The sequence below is a fragment of the Xyrauchen texanus genome, chromosome 47 (genome assembly GCF_025860055.1).
Source record: "Xyrauchen texanus isolate HMW12.3.18 chromosome 47, RBS_HiC_50CHRs, whole genome shotgun sequence".
Classification (NCBI taxonomy): Eukaryota; Metazoa; Chordata; class Actinopteri; order Cypriniformes; family Catostomidae; genus Xyrauchen; species Xyrauchen texanus.
Window position 1 is genome coordinate 26313777 of NC_068322.1, and position 16442 is coordinate 26330218.

Sequence of the window (16442 nt, forward strand, 5' to 3'; positions counted from 1 at the left end):
GGGGCTGAGCGGGGGGCACCTGAGACTCGTAATGACGGATTAATTGACAGCTGCTGTCAGACTCTATGTTATTATTATTCCTCACACGGTCGCAAGACGACATGTACATGAATCTGGCGTGGTGAGCTGGAACCTGCTTACGTCAGCTGTCAACTAAAAAAAGTTGGTTTAGGGTTTAGTTACCCTTTAAGTCTGCTAAAAGGGGCATGGACAATGATTTAATATGAATATCTTGCTAAAAGTTTCCCTGCACTGATTAAATGTTGATGAAATGTAGGCTAACACCTGCAGCTAGATAACTTATTATTTAATTTTTTTTAGCTAGCTAGCTTATTTCACTTCAGAGACTGAGCGCAACGCGTCATAATCTGAAGACCACGCCCACCGGGAGGGAAGACAATCCAACCGTCTCCGTTGACTTTGCATTGCGAGAGGCTGCCTCCTTGTCATTTATGACATATAACAAAAGACAGAAAATGCCTAACTAAACCCAGAAATACATTTTTATAAGCTTCAGAACCGTAAAAGCCAGCCTTTAAGGAGACAAAATTAGATACAGGAAATAAGACGTGAAGCATCAGAAGGAAGAATGGGTAAATTGAATATATCTCCTCCTCTCAGGTTCACATAGGGTGGTGAAATAAGCAAACGACATGGTTAAAATTATAAATGTTCTTTTTTCTTTTTACAATATCATGTCGCGTTCCAGTGGGCGTAGTTCTCTGAGCAGTTCGGGAACTACTTGTGCTCTGTCTCCTTTTATGTCCTGAAACAAACCGTTTTTTGGTGTCGACAGCTTATAAAAAAAATATTTCTGGGTTATTTAGCTTGTTTGCTGTATACCTTGTCACACAGCAGCTTTTAGACATCGTTTTTTTTTTTTTTTGTTATAAGTAATAAATGACAAGGAGGCAGTCTCTGCAATGCAAAGTCAATGGAGACGGTTGGATTGTTCCGTGGCCTAAATACGCTGTCTCTATGGACAACAGGTTAATACCACTCACAGACTCAAGGCTACCCACCTTTCTTGGTGAAAAACTGGGTTACAGATTGACACCCTTTCCTTTGTCTTTCCTCTCTCTCTTTTCTCTCTTTCCTTTTTTGGAAACCAGATTTTTTTATAACTATTCAACATTGTAATCTGTGTTTCTGGCGCATCGACTAACTGTCTGCAACTAAACACCGTCACTCACTCACTGATGAGCGCGCTAAGGCAGGACCAAACCATTTCATGCAGATACAGGGGGGTGGTCGGTCAATATGGACGTTTACTTTTTGGTCAATGGGGATATTTAACTTTTATTGCCAAAATAAGTAAAATCAAAGACATAATTAATTTTATTATTATTTGAAATATACTCAATGATGATGGTTTATATAGTGTATAATATATAAAAAAAAAAAATTAATTAAATTAGTCTTTACCTATTTGTTGGGGCCCCCTGTCATTCAGGGGCCCTTGGAATAGTCCTAACTTTACGGCGCCCCTGGTCTGACCACCTTGCACAAACACACCATTGAGAATAATATTAGATAAAGATAATGAATATAACAGACATTTATCATTTTCGTTTTTTAGAAAATTTAGGAAATTATCCATTTTAAAAAAATATAGTTTATAAACACCGTACTATGTATCCCGCACAGTAACAGATGGCCTGGTTGAATCTGCCGGCACAGACTGGGGGAGGAGCCACAAATCCGTGAGTACAGTTTACAAACCCGTGGGAACGGATTGCGAAAGCGTGGGCACGGTTTATGAATTTGTGGGTGCAGATTGCAAAAACTGAAGGCACGGTTTACAAATCTGAGGCGCGGATTAGGAACTTCGTGGAGTACGGTTTATTAATCCGTGAGCACGATTTGTTAAACCGAGGGAACAGTTTGAGAATTCGTGAGTACAGTTTATAAACTGAGCGGACGGATTGCAAAACCGTCGCCACGGATTGTTTTTTTTTTTCCCAACAGGTGACTTCCCGGGCTCCATAGTACGGCATCCTAATAGAGTGCCGAAGTTATGACGTCACTTTGTAGGCCAAAACGCGGAAGTGAGTTAGCATTTTAGAACTTCCGGTTCCCTCGCCCTAAAGTCTATGGGTTTTTTGAATGGGTTTTTGCTAAATCGCCTGAAATAAGGTCTGTGGTTAACAAAGCCTCTAAATATTTTCATGTTTTGATCTATGAAATAAAACATACTAGTTATAACCTGCTTGTGGTTTTTTAAACTTTATTGTGTCTTAAAAACGGTGATTGCTAACAAGTTGCTAAAAGGGACTACATCCTTTGGCGAGGACTTTAGACGTCATCATGACAAACAGGAAATCTCTCACTAGCCCGCGTTTCAGCCTCACGTTCTTAGAAGTTTACCTTTCAGTTAATATACATAACGTTATATATTTAGTCTTTTCAAATTGTAGTTTTTCCAAATATTTTTGTACACAGGATTCTGTGATATTAAGGTAACTGATTACCAGTTCTTTATTTCTGTGGAGAGACTGTAGTTCGGCCATAGCTAACGTTAGTGCTTATGAGATGGTAAAATCGCGGGTTTTTTCTGGCAAATTAGCAAATGGTATGCAAACATACAATCAAACATAATACAGTGAAAGATAATCTTTAAAGTTTATTTGGGACACAATGATCAGGCATAATAATCTTAATCACAAAGAAAATAATATTAAGGTTTATATAAACTAACAAAATAATAAGCGAATAAATAAAACATTAACAAAAGATTTAAAAAAAATCTCAGAGAAGTACGTAAAAACAAAATTAGTTTCTAACATTTTTGGAAAAAGCGAATGGGCAATATTTCTCATGAAAAAGTGGATAAGTGTTCATACACAGCGCCAGATCATAATGGCTGGCGTGTTTTTTAAATAAAGTTTGAGGAAGCTTGATGATGACGTTGATCCGCGACCATGGTGTGCTGTAGTCCATTTATAGCCTACCATTAGCATTTTATATCTGACGGCTTTATTTAGGCTTCAAAATGTATACATTTTGGATTAAATTGTAAATATTATCTTGATAGACAAAACGTGTAAGGGTCACAACTCTTTGTTGAACACAGATCTTATTTTTTGCGATTTTCCAAAAGTCTATAGGGAAAATGCATAGCTTTTCGATCGAGGGAACCCATGCGCCGCTAACTTCAGAATTGTCCTACAAAGTGACGTCATAACTTCGGCACTCTATTGGTAGGTATATTTTCAAGTGGTGCTCGCTGCAGAGAAAGCTCCTCCTCTCTGGACGTCCAGCGAGGAGGAGCTACACGTAAGCCCCTCCTCTCTCGACCTAGTCTAGCTCCACCTCTATGGATCTTGTGAAGCACTGCATTTCGCCACTGATTAACGGTTGTTAACGTTAATGCAAGACCTTCGTCAGATCGAACTTAACCTAATGAGGATTTTTTTATTATTATTGTTGATACGCAAAGATTAGCTCAAAGTACCCATAAGACTTGCATGGAACTGGAGATGCTGGCATAGCTGATTTCATGATTTTTCGGCATTGTTTCTGTGACAAACGGCATGACTAGACTATCTGTGCACCCCTGCTTTTTTTTGCTTCCGTATCGTATTAAGGCTATTTGTGAATTTATCTCAATTAAACTAATGTAATAAATTATGCTCCTAATATGCTATTTGCTTTTAAACGTGGGAACTGAGTGCCCTTGCAGGTGATACAAAAATAAAATGATCACCTATTTGCTTGTCTTATCTTATCTCGATTATTCCTTTTATATGTACACTTTGGATCTCCACCTCAAAAAGAAAAAATAATGCATCTACAACAGTGTAGTTGTGAATTTAATTTACATGGAATATAATTTTGGATGGACTCAGACAACTGTCTTAATCAAATGGTAATAAGTAACCTGTCCAGTAGTCTCAAACCAGCCACGTGTCACACTAAAGAAAAAATCAAGAGGACAAGTGTGCTCTGAGACTAGTAGCAAGGCAAGAACATTTATTAGTAGACTGGAAGTGTTACTTATTTTACAATTTATTAGTCACATATTTCACTGCCCTCAAGTGTTGCTGTATTTATTTTATTTCTGTTAACCTTTATTAGCAAAATGTACAGCTAACATAAAAATCAATCTTCAATCTAGGAACAAAATGTATTGGTAATGTATGATATAAGATACAAAACTGAATTATAGTATATTAAGTTTTTTTTCCCCCACAAAACTTTAATTGGTTGAAAAATTAAGACATTTTACAAACCCTAAAACTACAAGACAATACAAAACAAAGTTTACAAAACAATATTTACCCAGATCTACCCCATCAGTTAGCTTGTTGAAGGTGAGGGTTGTGCAGGCAAGACACACAAATATTTCTTTTATCTATATTTCCTGCATGAAAAACTCCATGTTCTCAATTCTCTCAAAGGTGAAAAGGAAAGGAGCCTGGATTTTGTCCTCATCCATTTCACCATAGTGTCAATAAACAGGTCCTGCATTGTTATGGCCAACAAGGCATCATCCTCGTTCATCCTTATGACCTGTGGTAAGTGAACTTACCCAGCAAAGTGGGTTTGGTTCTCCTCCACACAGTCACAGGCGAGCAGAATCCGTTTCATCACCGCAGAGACCTTTGTGCAAAAAGATATGACATTTCAATGACCTCCATGACATCTGGCACAGATGGGGTGACCTCCATGATGTTTAGATCTGGTTGGATCATTTGCTTGGTCTGTTGGCTTTGAAGAAAAAGTGACAAAACAGTCAAATTGAAAAACTGGAAAATTTTCCAGTGTGCATTATTTTGTATTTATTGCAAATGACCTGCATACTGGGAATGCACACATAAAGTATAGTTATCATACCTTGCCAGAGGAAATGCCTGTAGTAACTGATGGCACCACCACCTCCTGATTACAGGCATGTCAGACTGATAAAAATGGCAATTGAAAATCTTAAGCATAAAATGTTAATTGTGTTTTCAACACTTTTTGCTGAACAAATAACCAAAAATTGGTGAAAACTCACTGCTGAAAAATCAAAAGGGCTTCCCAAAGGTCACATACAGGGCATACTGAAATCAAAACTCTGAGTTATATTAACATATGCAGTGTTTAGCACACACAGAGACAATGGTATAGCAATTATAAGACCACTTACCATCAACATGAATATCCCACCGTCAGTCCCTCCAAGCTGAATAAGAACATATTGTGCATACAGTATATAGTCTACTCTGAATGTGTTATATGAGGACATTCCACTGCTGATAATAATGGTTTACATGCAAAGAAGTTAAAAGCTGTACCTCAGTCTCTCAGTAAGGACATAGTCCAAAGGCCAGGTGAGATTTGATTTGCTAAGTTTCTATGATAAAACAATAACACAACACATTTCATTATTATACAACAATATATCTTCTGGAGCAGTCACATGTAAGCAGAAAACAAAGTTGATCATATTGTATTATACCATGGTCAGTCTAAATACTGGATTCTGATTGGCTGGAAGGTGGTGTGCATTAAAACAGTTTACTGCAGTTAGTTCCAGTCAGTTTGCATAGATAGACACTTAGCAATTGTTTTATGGAGACATGTCTGTCTTGCTTTGGCACATTGGCAGTGCCAGGAATTCTTTTTAGAAACATATGCTGCTGCCCAGTCTGCTGTGGTGATATCTTTTAAGCAACCTTGCTTCCTTGCGTCCCCAAATATCATCGCAGTATCCATTTCTGACAGAACCTCCTCCTCCAAAATGATGAATGTGGAGTCCATTCGAGGGCGGAAGAGCAAAGACTTTAGATGCACTCATAAGGAAGAATTCCACTCCTGACTGCAAATTCAGCATTTGTCTTGCATTCATCCAGTTCACAGATTAGGTTTTGGCTTGCACCCTATGTTTTTTTTTTCTGAACATGTATAGGAGAGCAAGGCTTAAAGAATGATTTATCAACAGCAAAGATGCCATTTTTGGCATCAATGCATTGGCATGACAGGTGCCGTTTAGCTGAAATGTCAGTTACCCTTGGCATGTGTTTTCTGTTAATGTGAACCAGCAAGTTCCTTTTATTTATTTGAATGCCACAGTGTGTGCAAATCACCCTGACCTGCTGCCGGACGCATAATCCTACTACTGACGATGGTGTTGCTGGTGTTAAAGGTGGCGCTGCTGCTGGAGAAGGAGGTGGTGTTGCTGGAGATGGAGGTGGTGCTGCTGCTGTGGGTAGAGGCTGTCTAGATGCTGTATTTTTGCAACTTGTCATATGTTTAATCAGAGCATCCCCTCTGATTAATGTTGACATGCAGTAGCAGCAGTGAAAATGTGCTGCTTGTCTGCAGTCTAGACTGCCCTTTATGATGACAAAATCTAAAATGTAGAAAGAATATGAACCCCTTTGGAAGTTTGTTTTTCATATTTTAGACGTACTTCATTGTCTTCATCTACGCTACATTTTCTGATAAAATATGGCACGATTAACAGAAAACACAAATAGTTTGGATATATTTGAATTATTTACTTAATACATGAAGTATCCTTGTATGCAGAAGTATGTGAACCTTTGGGATTCAGACTTCCCAACGGTTTCAAAATGCAAGGAAATGTTAAATGGAATTATAAGTTCTTACTCTAGGGAGAAATGAGAGCGGCCAAAACATGCAAAAAAACTAAAGGGTTCATAACTTTCAAACATGATTTACACACACAAACAATAATTGAACTGTATAAGAAACTTACAATAATTCACACACAAACCTTTGTAATGAACTGCAACCCGAACATACTACATGACATTTTACATTTACATGTATGCATTTGGCAGACGCTTTTATCCAAAGCGACTTACAGTGCACTTATTACAGGGACAATCCCCCCGGAGCAACCTGGAGTTAAGTGTCTTGCTCAAGGACACAATGGTGGTGGCCCTGGGGCTCAAACCAGTGACCTTCTGATGAACAAATATGTGCTTTAGCCCACTACACCACCACCACTCACATGAACCATTCAAATGATTAAACACCAATTTACAGTAGGCACAGTGGTATTTTCTGCAGCACACTGTGCATCTCTCAATAGAGAGAAGGGGATCGTGTCCTTTCTTCTGTATTGTCTGATGCTTCTGTGCAGGTTAAACAGACACACACCATTTACATATATCAGCAAAAAGTAAATTACTAATTATACAGATATATAAATCTATATCTATACTTATCATAATACACACACTGCCCACACTTGCTAAAAGTTGCCAAAGGCAACAAGTGGTGTCCACATGTTAATGCCAATAATATGAAATGAATTGGTTATAATAGACAGTGTTAACATAAGCTGAGATAAAACTTAAAATGCTTCACTGAACCACAAATAATATGTATTTAGGTTCTCGGGTTTGTGACGTTAACGTTAACATATGCACAATTAAAAATTGAAGGACTCTAAAATAGCTAACATTAATATTAATGTAGAGATATGTCTAAGGGAACATTTTACACACGTCTCAAGTTCAGTTTATCTTTAAAGTTCAGTGTTTACATACTGTCAGTACATCGAATTGCCTGTGACTGTCCGCCATCTTTCCAAGTGGTGCGCGTGCGCTCACTGCATGTGCTTACGAGTTTACGTCCAGCAAGGAGCTACACGTAAGCTCGTAAGCACATGCTGATATATGTTTAACGTAAGCTCCACCTATTTGCTCTGCAGTGAGCATACACCTGTTGCACCAGCTATACGTACTTTACAACTTAGCTTAGTTGTGGCGTAAATGGGCACTGTCACAATTTCTCACTACTAAATATTTGAGTGTTTGCACAATTAAACTTAGAACATAACCCTACACATAAACTAAATATTTACGGAAGCCTCCGACCAGGAGTAACAGATGGAATGAAAAAGCAGACTGATATCAGGGTTCACACAAGGTGCTTGAACTACTTGAATTTGGCTTTTTCAAATTTAAGCCCTGGAAAACCCTTGGAAATAACAACTTTTTTCAAGAGGTGCTTAAAAAGTTATTGAATTATAGAAAATCTTAAAATACGTTGCTTAAATCATTTAAGAAATGAAATGTATTAATTTATTTTCATAAAAATACCACGACAGACCACTAAACCACTGCTGAAGCAGGCGGCGCATAGAAGGCGCTGTCACGTAGCACCTGTTACTTTTGTCAGCGCTGTTCAGAATGTGCCAATCACAATCAATTGTTACTGGAGAGTTAAAAAAATATATATATATATTTGTTCTTCATAAAGTTGTCCTTTATGAATAAAAATGTATGTCAACATGTTACAAAATGTTTACCCTCAGCGTTTATAGGCAAAAACTGAACTAAATGGAAAATTAATATTTAATAATTTTGAAAGTTACCATTTTTTGAGAATGATCCATTTTAAATTTGGGTCAGTTCCTCACATAAATCTGTTGTGTGACTTTAGAAAACATGGAACACAGCACATGAGTCATATGGACTAATGTTTACAGACACAGTTATTCATTTTTGTTATGGGAGCACATCAATTTCATCATGAATTAACCAAGACTTTTTAGTGTGAGAATAGTTAAAGATGAATATTGAGATATGTTGTACTTGTAATACGCAGTGTTTTATAAAAAATACATTAACTGAATGGCAATATATTTTTATTTAAAATTAACAAATAAAGAATTTGTTTTAATGACATCTCGAGCATAGTCCTTGAAAACAAATGAAAAAAATAGCTTGAATTTACCTTTAAGCATCTCACTGCTGATATTTAATGACATCATTGAGCTCATGTTTTGTGTGACAGGCATCAATCATTTCGACATACAGTATGATGTTGACATTTACACTCATTTACATTTACACTCAGAGAGAGAGAGAGAGAGAGAGAGAGAGAGAGAGAGAGAGAGAGAGAGAAAACTTACTTTTAAGAGGCTCTTCATCATAAAACTGTTCAAAAAGTGCCGTTTTCAGGGTGTGTCATCCGGTGTCAAGTTTCAACACATTCAAAATATATATAGGATATTAAAATGAATAAATGTCTGTATTTACAGCCAATTGTATTAGTATTTATTTATCAACCCATTTATTTTAGATACAGTTCCTATATATAGTTATTTACACAGAGCTAATATATTATTTATCAAATCTACTTTTACAGTACATAAGTAATATTTACATTAATATTTACATTATATTCATGATGTTAGTCAGAGTGGAACTGGTCCCCACAGTGAGTCTGGTTTCTCCCAAGGTTATTTTTCTCCATTAATCCACATCTTATGGAGTTTCTCAAAGAATTAACTTACGTGTTCAAGCTGACAACCCCCCGTAGGCCCCGAGCCAGGGAGCCAATTTGGTCAAAGAAATTAGGGAAATTCGACGAGAAATGTTGAACATGTTGGCAATGCTGACGAAAGTTGTTGCTGACTTGGATGATTTTGCTGTAATACATCGATTGGTCACTGCCATTGAGATGAAATTCACTGAGGTGGTTACAAGAGTGGGGATGTGAAGAAACGGATCGATTATCTGGAGTCATAGGTAATTGTCTGCTAATCCACTAGTGACCAAGGTGGATTTGGAGCATCTGGGAAAAGTTGGAGGACTTGGAGACTTCATAGCCGGCGGAATAACGTAGAATAGTTGGAATTCCAGAGGCTGAAGAGGGTCAGGATATGGTGAGATTCCTGGACGGGCTCTTTCTGAGTCTGCTTGACATAACAGGCCATAAGCTGGGAATCAAGCAAGCTCACAGGGTTCCGGCTCGGCGATCCGCTGAGAGAGACAGGCCCCGATCAGTTCTGGCCAAATTTCTGAGATCATCTGATAAAGATCTTTTTTTACACGAGGCACGAAGGAAGGATTTCTCGGAAGAACCACATAATTTTCTTGTTATCAGACTTTGCGAATTCGACAAGAGAGAAACATGATCGACTCAAGGAATGCAAGAAACATTTATATCAAGGTCGCTTTTGTGCTGATGTTCCCGGCCAAATTGAGAAAAGATGCTAAGGATGGCTGTAAAACACGTTCCCAGCTATAGATGTCCTTCATAAAGTCAATAGAGTGAGTAATTTAATTTGTGATACTCACATTGCAGCCGAGTGGACTGACTCGCTGAACATTCACTTGACTGTCCAATAAAACTGAGCACCTTTTTTGTTTCTTTTTGTGCTGGTTCTGCGTAGCGGCTGGAGTTGGTTTTGTGAAGTAACGCTCCTTTGTGACAGTTTTGTGGATGCATCTGCACATTCTTTGTGCTTATGCCTCCTATTGGCTGGAGTTTGTTTTGTGGAGTATTTCTTGCAAGGCATTGGAGTGATTAGGTCAGCTGTTGCACCGAATGGGCCAGCTCACTCAACATTCGTTTGACTGTTCGAGGAAACTGAGTGCCTTTTTTGTGCTGGTTCCGCTTAGTTGCTGGTGTTTGTTTTGTTGAGGAACACACCTTTGGGACAGTTATGTGGTCAACACATTCTTTGTGTTTATTCCACCTATTAGCTGGAGTTTGTTTTTTGTGGAGATGATATTTTGTTGTGAAATACTGCCTCACAAAATTTGTATAGAAACACCGGACTTGAGCAATCTGACACCAAAGTTGTTGCGGGGGCTCTCGTAAGCCTACATGGACTGTTTGAGTTTAGATGAATGAACGCCAGTTGGCCCTGTCGTGAGGTTAATGTGCATGTTTTCCTTTTTTCTGCTTGTTTGGTTTGGGGCGAAGTTCGGGGTTTGATTGTTGCACTAAGGTTGGAATGTGGTCTTCATAATTTAGTTTGAAGTCTATTTTTTCTATTATGTCAAAATGTCAAATGTTAATATGAGTGGATTGTCTCTCTCCACGTGGAACGTGAATGGGTTGGGGCACTCCATAAAAAGACGGAAGGTTACTTTTCTTATTAAGTGTAAGAAATTTTATATAGTGTTTCTCCAAGAAATGCATCTTTCCCCACAGAAGCTGCAAAATTTGGGAAGATATGGGGTGGACATGTTTTCTTTAGTGCTGGCTCAAGAAAGAGCAGGGGTAACTACACTGATAAGTAAGCATCTACAATTCAAATGTTTAAAACAGATTAAAGATAAATTAGGAAGATTCATTATTGTTTTAGCATAAATTCAGGGGCAAAGTCGCAAGCCACTGGCACCCCTCATGATATAATAATGGGAGGAGACTTTAACCTTTTGATGGACTCAGTCCTTGATCATAGTAAAGCTTAAGTGTGTAAACCCCCTAGAGCAACATTGACGCTTCAGATATTTGGAGACTGGAACCCATCTGGTAGGGACTATACATTTTTTCATCAGTCCATAAGATTTATTCTAGAATATATATATGTATATATATATATATATATATATATATATATATATATATATATATACATATATTATCTAAGTCTCACATGTCATCTGTTGTCGATTGCTCAATTGGAAACATTTTAGCCTCAGATCACACCCTGGTGAGTTTATAGGTGTTGCCACATATGGAGAAAAAGAAATCATATAGTTAGTGCTTTAATGTATCCATTTTGAAAAATCCTGAATTCCAACAAATGTTAAAGGCTGAAATCAGTATCTATATGGAGGCCAACTGGTCCTCAGTATCTGCTGTGGGCATGGCTTGGGAGGCACGTAAGGCAGTTCTTAGGCTCTGGATCATAAAGTATGCCTCATTCGCAAAAACTACAAAGCATGAGAACTTGTGGAGTTGGAAGAGAATATTAAAAGTGCAGAGGCAGATCTGAAGAATGTTGTCTGATTAACTAAGAGAATCGACCTGATTGAAATACAGATATAATTTGTTTTGTCGCAGAAGGTGGAGTTTTGGCTGTTCAGGGCAAGACAGTCATACTTTGAGTCGGTGGACAAGGCAGGAAAACCTCTGGCTAGATATATAAACAGAAAGAGTCTTTTTATATTGTTGCCTGGTGAAACAGAATACTGGTGAAATATTTACCTCAGCCATTGATATTAATAATGCTTTTAAAGAATTCTATCTTGATCTCTATAGTTCCACGTCTTCGTCTACTGATGAGGATATTAGAAACTTTGTGGAAAAGTTTCTAAACTTATGGAGTTTACTGAGTTTTTTAGATCTTATGCTACAGAACTGGCTCTATTTTTGCTAGAAGTTTATATGGAGTCATTAAAGAATGGAAAGCTTCCACCAACTATGATGCAAGCCCAGATCAGTCTGATTCTTAAAAAGAAAAAAGATCCTAGTGAGTGTAAGAATTAATGTCCAGTTTCCCTGATGCAGCTAGATGTTAAAATATTGTCTAAAAATTTGGCAAATTGATTAAGTTATGACATCTCTTATACATATAGATCAGGTGGGGTTTATTCGGGGCCGTAGCTCTTGTGATAACATTAGGCGTTTCATCAATATCATGTGGTCAGTGGCGAATGCTCACACTCTGGTTGCTGCGATCCCACTTGATGCCGAAAAGGCATTTTATATGGTGGTGGTGGTGGTGGGGGGGTTATCAAATGGGATTATCTTTTTAAGATTTTGGAAATGTATGTGTTCGGGAATACTTTTATTGTTTGGATTAAGTTACTTTATAGACACAGTACAAACGAATGGATTAATTTCTGATTATTTTACACTGGATAGGGGCACCAAGCAGGGTTGCCCTCTTTCCCCATTATTGTTCTATCTTGCCCTGGAACCATTAGCAGCCGTGATAAGATAGGAGGAGGATTTTCCAGGGGTGATGGCGGTAGGTGTGGCGCATGAACTTTTGCTTAACGCAGATGATATTTCATTATTTGTATCTGACCCTAGTAGATCTATGCCTTACCTCCACAGAATTATTCATTCCTTTTCTAAGTTCTCGGGATACAGAGTTAATTGGTCTAAATCCGAAGCTTTGTCTCTGACAGTGTACTGCCCGGTAACGGCTTTTCAGCCGGGAGCCTTCCAGTGGCCCAATCAGGGCATTAAGTATTTTATTTCCAGCAAATTTGTGTGATTTAGTTCAAATAAATTTTGACCCTTTAAGAAAAAGTTTTTCGAGCGATGTGGGCAGATGGGCTTCAATACATTTGTCTATTATTGGGAAGGTTAATGTAATTAAAATGAATTGTATTCCAAAATTCAACTACCAGCTACAGTCACTTCCTTTAGATGTCCCCCTCTCTTATTTCAAACAATTTGAGAGCATAGCGAAGTCCTTCATTTGGAATGGTAAACATCCCACATTACATTTCAGTAAATTGCAAAGGCCGATTGACTTAGGCCTACCCAAGATTTTGTTTTATTATTATGCATTCGGTCTCAGACATTTGGCTCCTTGGTCACTTCCACTCCCTGGTTTTGTATTGAACAGAAAGTTCTTGCCCCTATTTGCCACTGCAAAGCCTTTCTATCAAACTATTCAGATAAGTTAAGTTACACCCCGTTATCTCGCATTTACACTCGGTACGGACAAAAGTGTCCAGTGTTTAATTCTGACATTTATTTAAATGTTGCCTTGAGCATATGGCTAAACCCAAAAATATGTATTAATAAGTCCTCTTTCTGCTGGTCAGATTAGATCATGAGTGGGTTACTACACTCGACCTATATGAGAGTGTTGAGATCCTCCCTGCTAATTCAGAGTATGGGGGATGGAGTTTTAACATCTGTCAAGAGATTATGGGAGAAATATTTAAACTTGGTATTGGAGGAGGGAGTGTGGTCTAGGATTCTAAAAAACATCAAGTTTGCATCTAGTGATGCAAGAGTTTGCCTTATGCAATTCAAGATTTTACATTGATTCTATTGGACCCCCTCTAGATTGTATAGGCTTGGTCCTATAGACACACCCACCTGCTGGCGATGCCAATCAGAAGATGGAGACACAACCCATGTTTTTTTGGTGGCGTGTTACGATACACAGAAGTCCAACCATTTTGGTTGAAGTTTCAGGGTTTTATGTGTGATGTATTGGGCACTCAAATTTCATTTTGCCCCAGACTCTGTATTTTAGGCGATGGGGCGATCATCAATATATGGGATAAACACATAAAAAATTGGGTCCTAACCAGTGTTATGATGGGCAGACAAATTGTTTTAAGGGGATGGAAGTCAGCTGGAGCACCCTCATTTCAAGAATGGTGCACGGAGATGGGGAGGGTAGCGGCTTTTGAGAAGGTGTTTTGTAGAAGGCTTGGGAATTGGTATTCATTTGATGGGAAATGGGGTAGCTATTAGACATTTTTGGAGGGCTCTCGGGGAGGGGCAGTGGAGAGAGAAGTTTAGTTTTAAATGTTTGATTATATATATATATATATACTGTATATACATGTATGTATGTGTGTGTGTGTGTGTGTGTGTGTGTCTATAATCATGTGGGATGTTGTTGAGGGTCAGAATGGGGTTGGGGATTGGGAGGGGTAATAGTGGGAGTTAAATATTGATTCTGTGTATATATGTTTTGCTTTTCTTTGTTATCTATATCGAATCTATATATAATTAAAATGTTAATCAGAAGGAATCCTAAAAAAAACCTTATTATTTAACATTTCATATTAATATAAACTTCATATTTATTCACTAATTTGAGTACATTTCACTTAACATTTCAAAGCTGGTGTTCCCAGCATGAACAAATGAATAAGCTTGCATGGTGTCACAGTTTAATACTCTGACTACATAGCATGCATTATTGTAGTCTATGGAATACTTCCAGACATCATGTTGTACATGATTAAATGTGTTTATAAGGATAGTTCAAAACATGTAATGTTCTCATAAAATGTTTATTAAAATATTTAAGTACCATGTAAGAGATTTGTAAGTAAACGTTACTGTATCTAAAAGGTTACTAGTCAATATTTTCACGAGGTAGATCCTACTTAATTTTATACAATTCAATTTTACTTTAAAAATATTGCATAAGTAGTGAAGTAAATCTTACTAGTAATTTTTTATATTTACTTAATTCTTATTTTGTAATTTTGATTTTATTTTCTTGTCTCTATATACACCTACAATATTTTCTTCAGGAAATAATGAATGATATTCCAGGTCTCAATAATAATCTTATATAAAATAAAAATAATAAATAGTTCTTCTGTTTGAACTTTTTGCTGTGTATTTTTAATTCAGTGTCTATTAAGCTTTGTCAGTGCTATTGTTCAGGTGTAAATTATCGCTGCTGAAGAAGTTAAGTACACAACAGTCACATTATGCGTGTTCCTTTTCTCAGACCTGGTCAGAATGAACCAGAGTGGATTGTGTAATTAGAGATTGCAAGTGTTGATATACATTTATCAGTCATTTGAATTAGGAATTTCCAAAGATGTCCCTTTTTTGAGCACAAATGTCTTCAGATTGACAAACCAATCATGAGATTTGAGCGTGCCTCAATAGAGAATATTTCTTCATTTTGTTTACAATAAATTCTCCTCCCTGCCCAGTAGGTGTCGACATGCACGAAGAATTAATTTGGCCAAATACAAAAGAAGAATGTGAAACTGGATATTTAGAGTAAAACAGGACTTAAATATTGATCTGATTTTCACCCACAATATCGCTTCAGAAGATATAATTACTTTTATGTTTCCTTTATGTGATTTTTGGAGCTACAAAGTTCTGGTCACCATTCACTTGCATTGTATGGACCTACAGGCTGAAATACTCTTCTAAACATCTTTGTTTTGTAGAAGAAAGTCACACCTCTGGGATGGCATTTATGGTGTAACTATACCTTTAATATAGCGTCATATTAATAAAATACATATTTCATTAAAAGCATCAATATATATATATATATATATATATATATATATATATATAAACAGGTTTTTTGACCAGGTGGTCCAGGTGGTCATCCCCCAATCCAACCGCACCCAAGAGGACATCTCCAACAACAGCGATTGCTGATTATCAAGGGATTTTTAACATCTAGTCCTAGTAAGCATACTGAACTCTGGTTTGGAACCAGTGACTACTGTGAAAGGAGAGTTGACAACCCGGGAAAGACCTGGTGACAGCCTGAAGAGACTGCTGACAGGAGGGAACAGACCCCAATGGGGCTGGCATGGGCTAGCTACCCATGTCGGCAGGAGCCGGTCACAACACAATGACTTGGGTCCACCCAACCATTGCTACGAAAAAAATTCAAAAGGAAGAATACCCCCTAAGTCTGCGAGAGCGGGGGCGCAAGATGACTCACTGGCAGACCACAGGTAACAGACCTTGGAACGGAAACGACAACGAAACAGATGATCAGCAAGACAGTTGACGGACAAACAGCACTGGCAGGACACAAACTACAAAGCTGTATCTGCGGCTGGAATAAGATCACATCGGAGAAGGGTCTCAAGATCCACCAGGGCAGAAAAAAGTGCCTAAAAGAGTTTACCAAGGGACCCCGCATTGACCACTACTTCCTAAGAGGTAGGGCAAATCAGTCGGATGAAGCCCAGTGGCAGGATACTCACCACAGTCCACAGGGTATCAGCACCCCAGACGAAGCTCTTTCAGGCACAGCTCCACCA